The 12,988-nt window shown below is 46.2% G+C and overlaps 1 protein-coding gene across 2 annotated transcripts in view; it reads right to left on the minus strand.

Moving 5' to 3' along the window:
• LOC114069031 (cat eye syndrome critical region protein 2) overlaps window positions 1–12,988 on the minus strand; it is a 100,871-nt gene that overhangs the window by 51,278 nt on the left and 36,605 nt on the right. The window lies entirely within an intron of this gene.

The raw sequence follows: 12,988 nt of genomic DNA on the forward strand, positions 1-12,988 counted from the left end.
AAGCCATGATTTCTCCCATGTTCAGCTGATGGGCAGGAATCAATAGTTTCATTCTCCTGGTTTGCTTCCACTCACTGACACTGGTGAGTTCATTTAAAAGGTGTGCTCAGAAAGCGTGGCCCTAAAAGCCACTTACACAGAGAAGCAGCAGTTACAGATGGATTGCCAGAAATGGCCAAAAGCGAGCAAGTAAATGGCTCAAATAAAAGCAAGCATTTTGATTCTTTAGCTTATTTCTCTTTGGGTTGCTTTTTTTCATAGTAAGAGAGAAAGAAAGGATGGAGGGATGTCAGACCTCATGACCCAAAACCTCAGTTCTTGATGAAGAGTATCATGGCTTATTTCAGAATGATGGAGTTCACATCAGATGCAATGCAGAAACTGATTCACAAAAAGGATAAAATTCTGCAATTTAGTTATTACGAATTTTGCACATGTTGTAAGAAATAACCTTTTTTTCCCATCTAGCAATTTCAAGCTTTGTTTTTAGAATATTACTGGATTAATTACAGTTTTATTTGTATGCCAGAAAAACATTCACAGTAAGTAAAATCCACTTTCTATAAGACTTATCATCAGTAGCATACAGCACTTAACAAGATTTAATATGGATAAACAACATAGGCATAAGAAGCTATTCTCTTTGGGTTTCAGAGTAAATAATGGATTGAATACAAATTTCTACTTGAATGTTACTCAACAGACTGTTACACAAATGGCTAAGCTAATGGCTATGGAATAAAGGTTAATGGCCAGAGAATAAAGGATAAACGTTTTGGCACTTACCCAATAAAGAAGAGAAAGTGCTTTTTTATTAGACCGCAGTAACTGCAGTAATAAAATTATTGATAACAGATTGCAGATTAAACGCCGCTTGTAGTTTTTTATTGGCAATGTATTAATGGCATATTTTCATTATCAACACTGCCCTTATTTACCTCTTGTGCAAGGCCCGAAGTGCTTCAGGAGCGGAAGCCTGACACCTGCCCTGGGAAGAATGTTCTAAACACAGCTATTATATGTGGAAACCCGAGGCAAGGAAAGGGCAGTGGGCAGCCCAAGCCTGACACAGCATCCCTGCCACAGGGATAGGGAAAGTCTCAGGAATGTCTGTTCTGGCCCCTAGATGCTTAATGACAAGTTAATACAAAAACTGCAGTTGCTGCTTGCCATCCCTTGGAGACAGTGATATTACTGTTACGTAAATAGTAATCACACTATATAAATAGTAATTACTGAGTGAATTCACTTAGAATCATAGAATATCCTGAGCTGGAAGGGACACACAAGGATCGAGTCCAGCTCTTGGCCCTACTTACCACTTGGTAAGTGGTTAGTATTTTAGAGGTGTTGACTTACTGTATTTGTAAAATACTTAAGTGGACACCTGCCTTCTATAAATATACCCGGGGGAGGGGGGAGAATGGAGGACCTAAAGTATGTCATATGCTAAAACATCCCAGGTGTGTTACCACGGTACCACAGTAAACTTGCAGCTTGGGAAAAATGACACGTCAGAACTGAGAATAAAGGGCAGGGGAAATTAAGTATCCAGAATGTGCTCCCTGCCCGGTTCAGCCTCTCCCTCATCCACATTACACTTGTGCATTAAAGCTGTCAGTCAGCAGTCTGCCTCTGCTAGGATGTGACAGCCTTTTGTATGAAGGAATATTTAAACTGCTTCCCGTGAGCCTTTTCAGCCTGCTGTTTGAGTAACACTCCTTAAGCGGTGGCCACAACTAGCTCAGATAGCCCCTATCTGTAGCCATTGTTTTCCAGGCCTGGGAGTGACCTTTACATTTTTGGAGTTGGCGGGTCATCCCAGGAGCCAGGGAACATTCCTGGGGCACTGGGCAAGGTGCAGCCTCCTGGGTAGGGACTAAAACACCTGGCTGGGTAGTTTACCCCCTCTCTTGCTGCCCACTTTCTCCCAGATGGGTGCTCTTCGTCCTTGTGTTCATGGCAGGTGCAGCACCAATTTGGGGACCCAACACAGCTGCTGACAGATGTCACAGCTGCTGGCTGACAGGGGCACTGGGCACACAGACCAACACGGGGCTGGGTGTAGTCCTGGTGCCACGCTGGGTTACAGGGCCCTGGCACAAGCCAGAATTAATCAGCACACACACAGCACGGTGGGTAATGAGGGTCCATCCTCAGCAGGCGTGAGGCTGGTCAGCACCTCTGTGGAAAGACACTTGCACTGCACTCCCCAGTGCCATGGGTGGTCCTCTGGTCCCTACCAAAAGGAACACCCAGTGCCAGCAGCTTATGGTAAAGCCAGAGTCCAAGTATAACCATGATTATTGGCCTTGGAAAAAAAAGATACTGACATTGTCCTGTAGTGTTTCTGCCTACATTTTTTTTATCACTGCTTGAGATAGGGTAAAAGCAGCAAGAGGAACTTTAATTTCCCAAGGCTGGGTCCATTTGCCCTGTTTAACTGAATGTCACAATTTTCTATCCAACTGTCCCCAACACCTAATCCTGGACTTCCCACACACACCCAGGGTGCTGTGGGAATGACAGGGACACCAGGAAGATGTGATACAAATTTTAAAATCTCAGGACCACAAACAAAGAGTTAGGATCCTCTCAGATTTTCAGCTAACTCAGCCCACATTTTGCAAATGGAGGAATAAACTTTGTTTTTCCAGCCCTCCCCTCCAAGAAGGGACAGCCAGCAAAGCAGATGGGTCCTTGAGTGGCACATCTGAGCAGGCCAAAGTGATGTCAGGTACTCTCAGGAGAAAGCAGCCACCAAACCCCCACTCCCGGTCCTAAGGGCAAACCCTGCCCCAGTCACCCATCCCCACACTCCTCCAGCCTGGCCAGGGCGAACGGCTGGGCTTCCTCCCCACCACCATCCTCCCCACGCCTCCAATCCTTTTGTTTTTCTCCTTTTCTCTTTGAGCACTGAGCTGTGAGCACAGAAATCTGAACCTTGCCAAAACGCTTTGGGGACAGCACAGAAAGGAAACAGAAGAGGCAGCAAATCAGCAGAGGAAGGGGGGGACACACATCTCCTCCTCCTCTAGCTGGAGAGAGCAACAGACAGGAGAAAAGCAGGATTCTCCCCCTCTCCAGCTGGCGTCACACCTCATTAGGGAAAAGCCTGTTTAACGTCTTTCCCTCCCCCCAGCCCGGTACTAAATCCCCCCTGAGTCAGGCAAGGACTGTGGGGAAGAGGCAGCCGCCAGAGCAAGGATGGGAGCAAGGGTGACCACCTCTCCCAGGAGGAGCACTGGCCCAGTGCAGGGTTAGCCAGGAGGGGTGAGAGGGCACCAACCCATCCCTCCCCACTCCCTGGGAACATAGCTGGCAGGGGTGGGCTGGAACAGAAGGGCCTGCTGCCCTGTACCTGCTGCCTGCCACACACCAGGCACCCTGGCAGGTATGGTACTGGCTGGGGGTCCGAAAGAAATGCTGCTCCCCCAGAGCTGCTGTGAGCATGGATTCCACTCCAACATCACCTGCATTTTGTGGCAATCGCTACTTCAGTCATGCCCTTGACAGCACACAAGTGCTGTGGCTTCAGAATGTGTGGTCACCCAATCCCCACACCCCACAAAGTATACATCTTTTTTTGTATCTGCCCAGATTTTTAAGAGGAAGGACAGTCAACTTTCTGGATAAAAGTCCACAAATGAGTCCACAACAGTGACACCACTGTCACCAGTCCAGTGCAGAGGTGATGGGGGTGGGGGGGCTGCTGGAAACACTGGCTTTTTGAACTATGGAAAGCAGTCATCCAGCTTCCAGCTCCTGGCAAGCTGTCTGCTCAGGGGGCAGCCTCACAAAGTTTGGGGCTTTCATTTCAGAAGACAAGTTCCTCCCCAGTGTGAGCAGTCTATGTGCTGAGGTACAGGACTGCAATTCAAAGGTTTCCTCTGTGCTGGAGCTGAATCATCCATAACCGAATCTGATGGACATAACCAGTTTAAGCACAGCTAAGCCTTGTCCAAGTTAGCCATCAGTTTAAAAACCCCAATCCCTTCAGCTCTATTTCCATACCGCTGCCGTTATCAGCTTTCCATTGCAATGCTCCCAAGTGACTCAACGGGCTTTTGCAGAGGCTTTAGGAGATCACGGAGAGCTACCAGCAGGACATGCCGAGCCAACCCCAGCCCGCGCGCTGAAATTTCAGCACAGTCGCTGAGTCAAGGCAGAATGTTCTTTTCCCCTCACAGACAATTAGTGACAACAAGTACGTAGGTAAAAGTTTGGCAAACCCATGCCAAAGAGCACTGGGACTGGGCAGGAAGATGAGAAGTCAACTGCAGATCTGAAATGCTTCCGAAAAGCACCATTTATCCCTGTCAGCGTGAAGCCGATGTGCGTGCTCCACGTCCCTGGCTAGGAGCTCCTGCTGCCCTTCCCACCAAGGAGCCAGCTGTCCCAGGGGGATGCAGAGACTTGAGGAGGGACCGCTGCTCCTCCCACAACATACCAAAGAGGAAAGTGTAGCAACCTCCTTTCGGCCACACAACACACCCAGCCACCAGTTCACCCAAAGCAGCATTCCAAGGCCGTTGCAATGAATTGCAATGTCCCACTGGACATGGACCTGGAGCTGAGGGGATGGGATCCAGCCACACCACGAGCCAGTTCCTCTGCCAACCCCCACAACTCAGTTTGTTGGTCTGTCAGTGTGATCAGCCCCTAGGACCTACTCAGCAAGCCTGAGAAAAGCAAGTCCCCACCCAGCAGTCAGCACACTGCCTGCAGCCCAGTGCCACGTTCTTCCTGCTTGGGATTCCTGCCATCATGCACAAATAGTTTTCAAAATACGAAACCTACTGAGAGTGCTGTGCTCTGCATGACAAGCCAGAAGGGCATTAGGGCCATTCCTGGGGCTATGGTGCCCTACAAGCACAAACAGCAGTGGGTTTAGCTGGCTGCCATAAAGTCAGAAAGAAGTTATGATTCCTGGTCCTGATGGAGTTTTCCAGCCATGTTACCTTAATTTTAAGCAGCTAGATGGAAACACTACCTGTTATCCAACTCTGCAGCTGGATGGACCTCTCTTATCTTCCCCACAGTCCTGCAGGAGCCTGCACAATGCCCTCTTTATGATGCTCCAGGGCTTTATGGCTTCCTAAGCTAAAAGGACTTCCAGCTTCTTCACTCTGCCTTTCCACTGCAAGGAAAGTGGGTGCTGAATGTGGCAGCGGGGAACAGGTCAGCAGCTGTCTTTAAAGAAACATCATCATCTTCACCTCATCCTCTGGGGACCAAGAGCTCAGGGGGAGCCAGGCTGGCCTTTTACAATAGCTTTGGGATGTGAGGCAAAGAGGTTCAGTGACACTCGTCACTGCAGTGGTCCCAGCTGTTCTCTGAGCCTCCAGTCTGGTGTGTGAGGGCAAGGGATGAACAGTAAACACGTGAGGGGGGAGAAAAGCTATCCTGTCAGAAAGGGACTATCATTTGGGGAGGGGGACAAAGCAGGAGCAGCGAAGGTATTGCCTTTTTCCATTTCTTCAGGTTCGCCTTAATGCGTGTCAGTGCCTTCTGAGATCTCTACCTCCCTGAACTTTCTGAGAGCAGACTTTGAAGGCTACTTCAAGCACGTTGTAAACAGGAGCATAATGTTACCCCAGGGCTGAGCAGAGGTGTGAGATGGCAGCTTTGCATGAGGCAGATTGGTTATAAAGAGAAAGCCAGGGAGAATTTGTCGTATTGCCTCCACATTACGGCTGTTTGCAAAGAACAAATCCCACGTGCTCCCCGCTGGTGCCAGCAGTGCAACGGGTAACGTCAGCCATCCTCTCCTCCAGCAGCTCCCTTCAGCTACCAAAGGGGATGCAACAAACATTGGCTCAGTCTAAGCAGGCTTGAAAATGCAAACTCTTTGCAATGCCGATGGACATTTTGGTCAGGGTAGAATTTTCCAGGTTTGGTTTACAGGCATACTCAGATTTTGTCCTCCTTCAGCCTCTATCAGGATGCTTAAAACTCTGAGACCACTCTGCTCTCTATCTACTCGCCAGAACAGCTTCTTGTTTTCCACCCACGTTAACCCGCTGCCTGATCTCTCCCCTGGGACAGGGACCCTCTCCTATTTGCATAGCACGCAGCTGCCTGCTCTCCAACCGGAATTTTTCACTGCTGTGTAATACAGACAAATACAAGTAAGCTCACGCTGGGCAGCTAAACTGTACTAAAAGGAGATTTCAGACTGATCAATCCAGTTCCCTCATGCCCCATAGCCATGTACCAGTGCTAATAATGCTTTCCTCTCCTCCCAGCTCATCTTGCCTGCAGCGCAAGCGATTTGTGACAAGAACTACGTTATGATTTTTATGCATTGTCAGCATTTTAAAGATGTAAAACTGCTACTCATTCTACTTCTTCCCCTGGCAAAATACAGAGGACAGGGTCAGATGGATGGGGTGTGTCTGAAGCCACAGATTAAGTGATTAATTTCTGTTTAATAGTTAGATATTAGTTCTTTATGCCCCTAGAGCAGCTTTCATCCCAGAGCATCAAAGCATTTAAAGAACATTTCAGTATAGCCCTGTAGCACCTGTGAAGGAAGGGGAGGCACACACCCACATGCAGAGCAATTTTACAAATGGAGAAACTAACATAGCATCCTCACCAGGGGCATGCTTCACTCAGTGGTGAGGCTGAGAGAGCAGCCATAAGGCTTGACACTTGATGCCACTGCAATCATCTTTCTTTTTCAGCAGTTTTATTAGCAGCCAAAGCATTTGGAGATCGTGCTATTTCCCTCCAAAGGATCATTTCTCCCTTTCAATATAATCCCCTCTTCCTTCAAAGCAGATAATCTACACCATTTACCGTAAGCCAGTTACGCTGGCGGAGGGGCAAGCGTCGCACTGGGCACTGACACGGCTTTACATGAAATTTTAGGCTCAGCAGAACCGATGGTCTCCAGCCTGTGGTTTGCAGACCTCTCCCAGACCCCGTGGAAGACTTCCAAGAGGCCTGTGAAGGGCAATTAAGAAAAGCAAGCCTAACACCAATGTGCTTAAATTTCTAATCAGTGGTCTGTGCTTTTACTGGAAAAGTACTGGGGTTGTGCCCTTAAAAAAAACCCCAACCAATCCCACCCCCACCACACCAAGTGGCTGACCACTACTGCCCAAGCCACAAGTTCAATTCCTCTAGCTGGAAATAACCTCCAAACACAACTGTGTGAGAGGAAACACAGTCTGTTTGAATTGCATCCTGTTTGCCTCACCCTCAGAAAGGTATAATATATTATCTCCTAGAAAGGACCTCTGCCAGTAGCTGCGCTTGTACGGAGTATCAGATGGATTCAGATCCTCAAAGTACTTGTAGATTGTGCTGTTTTAGGCTTCTTTTGTTGTTTTTTTTTCTGGGAAGACAGGGTGAAGGAAGGAGTTAACAGATAGCTAGAGGTCGGCACCATTCTGAATCTAACCCACAGTATTGTATAGATTACATATGACTAAGCTGTCACAGTCCCACGCCAGCAGTACCTCACTAGTAAAACCAAAACAAAACAACCCCAAACTCTCTCTCTCTCTCCACATATGCTGGATTTAGCATTCCTGTTTATGGCTAAGTACTACCAGCAGGTTTTTTTTTTCAACTGTTTTACATAACATCTTGGGTGAACACATTCATGCCAAGAAATGGCATCAGCTCAGCTCTACCTGTTTTTGATGTTGTTTCTGGAAACAACACCAGCGGGTTCGCGATGGTCCCTCCCCAGACAATTCAGCTGCACGATAAATAAAGAACAGCTGATCCTGCCGTGTCACCATCTCCTGCAGTAAGAGGCTTCCTGGGTACCTAGTGGGAGTTCTGCTAAGCTTTTAAGCCCATTGGCAACGTGGGGAACAGTCTGTAGCTCCAAAGCCAAGAGGCTCGAAGTAATAATCCGATTTCAAAGCTCCTCCTCCTCTCCAGCCAAAGGCAGCGAGGGAGAATGAGATCAGACTGTAGATGCTCTTCATTTTAGGTCTGGCCATTGCGCTCATCTGCTCAGCATGAGCACAGGGAAGGGAAAGGATGAGTGCCAAAATCTGGAATGGATTGCTTGGCCAAAGTTTTTGCAAACATTTCAAAACTTACTGGGGAAATAATTTTTTAAAGGGATTTTTTACTGCTTTTGATACAGCCGACAGGTCTTTCTGAGCCAACCTCCACTTTTCTAGTTCATGCATTGGCCAAAACTCATGGAGGATTTACTTCCTGCCATCATGCACTCCTGAGGCACCATGCCATCAAGCTGTGCAGCTGGTTTGCACTCTCCCCACAAAACTTCTGCAACAGAAACGAGTGGTGCTCCACTGGCATTTACATCACCCCCTCCCCATTGCTCCAGGATGTTATTAGCTGCCAGTTGATAAGCAAGCCATGAAATAACTTATTTTCATGAACCTCAAAATAAACAAAAAGTCCAGATCATCCCTTCAGGAGTCAGGTGATTCCCTCACATCCCTTCTGCCCCTCAAACAAAAAAACAAACGACCTGGCTTCTGAATGGGGGAAGAAAGGTCCCTGCTCGCCCCTGCCCGAAAAAGCAGGATGAAACGGTAAAATACATCAAGATGGAAAAAGGCTGCAAAGCCTTGCTTTTTCTCTTTAATCTGATCTGCACAGCTAGCTATTCTTCTGCCTCCCCTTGGATGCTGCACAGGGTGTGGAGTGCAGCCCACAGCATACCCATCACAAACAAGCCCTGGCTGGCGGCTCAGCAGGGAGATCAGCCTTAAAGTGCTGTCAGCACTGAAAAGTCTTCCTCCTCACTCTGGGTCAGACAAAAGAAAAGCCACCGAGGGAGACTGCAGCCACACACAGGTACCCCTCGTGTTTCTACCACTGTGCACGGCCAATATGGATGGTGGGTGAGTTCCACTTCAGGGCCACGGTGAAATCCAAGTTCCAGCACCATTTTTTCTACTAATTTAGCAAAGAAAGATATGAAAAAGTATGAAACAGCTGCCTACTGGTGTCAACCTTGATGAAGCAGCCAGCCAGCCACTCGGAAGCGTGAGCTGCCTGTTTGCAATAGGCTTAGTCTCAAACCTAAGAATAAGTCTAAAAAACACGTATCTCTTCCACAATGTAAGAGTTTGTAGAACTACAGCTAAAAAGTCTTTTTTTTACTTTTAGATAAGTGTTGGCACTACCCTGGATAGCCAAAAGCATCCCCTTGTTTATCAGACTTTCTGAACTTATTCCAAGCTTAAACAGTCCAGACATACTTTGACAGAAAAATTAATGGCTTTTATACAATTTTTTTATTATTACATGGAACACAGATGCTACCACGTTAATGAGATATATATGCACTAAGGGATAGGCTTGAAATAGGAAATGGTGTTTCAAGCCAATCCAATGCTGTAATGCGAGTCAGAGTTCCTTACACAGATCTGGCTTCCTAATGCATGTCACTGCGGGATCCTATGTCAAAATAAATACAAGAAGTTATCTCTTGCTACTCACACTCTATCTTCAGCCCTGTCGAAAAAAATCTGTACTTCACTGGATGTGGGAAAGCGCCTCCCCCCACCCCCCCAGCTTGCAAAGCCTGGTCAGGGCTCAGAGCCTCTACCCCATTGACTTCTGCAAAACCCACCTTCCCCTCTGGCACTTGTTTGGATGTCCTGTGGAACACGTGGATCTGCCCTAGTGAAAACCCAAACAGGAACCAAGAGGGTTGCCTGGTGGCCCAGGCAACTGCTCTTGAGGCTGGGAGAAGTCGGGAGCCCCACGGGAATTCCCAGTCCCTTCCCCGCAGCTGGTGAAAGGCAGAGGGGAAAAGGATCTGCTCAAAATAACAAAGCCAAAGGCCGGCAGTCCCAGGGGTTTTGAGGCTGAGTAAAGCGTAAAATCTCAGGAGCTGCCTCTTGTGACACACTACAAATAACTCAGCATTCACCCCTCAGCCCAAGGTGGCCATGAACTACCACCTCCACTCCCATCTGGAAGGAACTTGGCTCGCATGTGCATTTGCCAAGGGAAACCACACGGAGCCCTTTGCGTGCTTAGGAGACAGACGCTCCGCGTTTCACTCCACATCTGGCAAGGCTGCTCCATAAAAAAGGTGATGGGAGTGCTTGTGGCTCTCCTTCCAGAGCACAGGATGAAAATCTTCTTCAAAACACGTGCCCATACAGGAATTCTTTTCTAGCTTAATTTAATGTTGTCTTTATAGCCAATAAATTTGCAGATTGCTACAAACACTGGACTGTTTACACAATAATAGTTATATCTGACAGAAATGGCAAATTATCATTATGATGTTCATAAATGTTAATGCTAACTGCACTCTTAAAACACATATTATAAAGAGCGTCTTAATTTGAGAGAAGGGCAGTAAACTATTGCCCAGACACAGAGGAAACCAGGTCTACTGCTGTAACACTTATTCCATAGACATAGTTGGAGTACCTTTTTCTCCTAAATTCTTTCCTGCCATCCAGAATAAGAAAAAAAGAAGAAAAAAAAAAAAGAAAAGAAAAAAACACAGACTTGTTTCATTATATTTAAAAACACCACCACCACCAAAATGAAGTCTGTTACATCTTGTAAACCATAATAGTCAGTTTTGTTTCTGCAATTCAGTGCAGAACTGATGACACTGGATTATCCAAAGATCCGCACAAAATGCTTTGGTTGGATGAAATAGCTGATCTGCCCGAAGTGGGGGGAAAAAGCTCATGGTAACAGATAATTATATAACCAGCTTGTAAAAGTGTTATTAGCAGAGCATGGGATCAGGAAAGCCCTGGCTTTTATTCTCACTTCATGCATTCAGTGATGAGAGTTAAATCTCTGTCCATCTCTCCCTCCTCCCCCACTCAAAAGTTAGATAATTTTTAGTCAACCCTGTAAAACACTTGCAATCTTTGAGTAAAAGCAAGGCTGAGGTTAATGTACTGCTACTTCTCTAACTTTCAGATGCTGTGTTCCACTTTGATAACAGAAGAAAAGTGGAAAAAAATTTCCTTTGCCATTCAGATAAGGTAGCTCGGGGACCCAGGGGTAAACTCTAAAGTTCAACATTTTAGTTTGAAAGGACATTTTCAGTCACTGGCTACTGGAATTCAAATCTTCAGATCTTGACTAAGTGATAAAATGCAAAAAAAAAAAAAAAAAAAAGAAGAGCTTTGCCAGAAGGTCTCTCTTTCTTTCAAGGAAGGAATGGGAACATTAGACATTCTGTACATTAACTAAGCATAGCAAAAAAATCCACAAAACCTTGCATGGAACTTGTTCTCAGTTACCCACAACTGGATGTCTCTGGAAATCTTTCATCTGGAGCACAGTTTTGCTCCTCCTTTCTCAGAAAGTACAGAGTCAAATCCAAGCAGGAGAAAAATTAAACTGGTGGCAACGAACCTTGAAGGTCTGACAGTGACCTGCAGCAGTAAGGTCTTCGAAACTGCTTTCATTTGCCAGAACATAAATTAGATTCCTCACTAGGTACGGCACTGGGGTTAATGGGAGCTTTATAAAGCCTTCTTTGAACATAGAGATTATCCTTTTCAAAAAAGACTAATCTTGTGGTTTAAAGTACAGTACTGGGAGCCAGGAAACCTATTCCCAGCTCTGACAGGCTGGGTGACTTCAGGCAACCCACTTGACTATTCTCTGTTCTTTCTCAATATGCACAACATAGAGACAAATACCTAAATCTCCCATGGGGCTTAATATTTCTAAGACACCAAGAACCAGCTTAACTCTTCACAGACCCCTCCAAGAAGAAGATGATGGCTGGCCATTCCATATGCAGGCTTGCTCAAGCCTTTCCAAACAGAAGGTCCCACAGATACGAGGCAAGGACACCTGCACTGGGCACCTCATACAGGCAAGAATCCTGAATTACAATGTTACTGAATATATTTTTTTTAGCAGTGAAGGAAATGTCTCATCCTGTCTGGCATTTCTGTCCAAAGGAGGAGCCCAAAAGGAGCAAAACTGAGGAATAAAGAAAAATTCAAGTTTAGGAAAAGTCATGCTGCTGGTTAGGCACCTCTCAATGAACAGCTTTCCTCTGCAGGAAGGTTAAAAACGAGGTAACAACAATTAAAAGAAAAATCAAGTATTTCAAAGGTAAAATACAGAAAAGTATCAAAAGTGTGAGATGACAGAAAAAATTCAGCACTGGGTATGAGGATCACTACTTTCCTTCCAAGATCAAATTCATCCCAAGCATCTCCACTGTGAATACCAATACTGGTTTACAGTCTCCCCTCAAAAGGAGCTACATACCTTTCATGTTTGTTTCTATATAGTAGTGTCCTTCAAATTTTTAAATAAAATGAGTACCAAACGTTTGAGTATAGAACAACCCCGTGATTTCCAAAACTCCCTAAAAGAGAGCAGAGAGAGCCTTACTAGTGCTATGCACTGCACCATTTCAAAGGCTCACTTCTTTCAAGGCTGAGCACAGCTGTTATCTGCACACCCCTGCATATATTAATAGATGCATCCACACACTACTACTGTTCAAAAAGCCCACTTGCCCATGAGCAGGGATGACTCTGACCTGGTCACTCCCAGAGAACTCAGTCCCACTGTGGTGATGGCTGGTACATTTCCTGCAACTCAGCCTTGCTAATAAAGCTTCAGCAAGAGGAACTCCAAAGGCTGTTTCCCAAACTTCCCTTCCAGCAAGCAGAAATCTCAGGAAGTCGTCTGAACTCAATAACCTCCACACCATTTCTACCCAGTCAAAACAGAAGAAAAAGCAAACAAAAAAAAATAACATCCTTCTCTGTACAGCCTACAAAATTTGGTCATTCCAGGGTTTCTTGCACAGAAGACAGTTATCCAACCACAACAAAGTCATGTCACTTCCTTTTCCTCCAAAATAAATTCTAGTGTTGAGAAAGTCCACCTATGCCTTTACTGTGGGCAGCCTCAGTCAACACAGGAGCACATCCACAGCCAGCAATCAGGGAACAGCATTCTGGACCACCTCTGTGTTGATTTCCAGCTGGGGTGCAAAGCTGGGAATTTCCTTCCCCCCCCCTTCCCTAGC

The sequence above is a fragment of the Empidonax traillii genome, unplaced genomic scaffold (genome assembly GCF_003031625.1).
Source record: "Empidonax traillii isolate 1590-97213 ecotype Southwest subspecies unplaced genomic scaffold, ASM303162v1 scaffold25:size3598162, whole genome shotgun sequence".
In the NCBI taxonomy this organism is placed as follows: domain Eukaryota; kingdom Metazoa; phylum Chordata; class Aves; order Passeriformes; family Tyrannidae; genus Empidonax; species Empidonax traillii.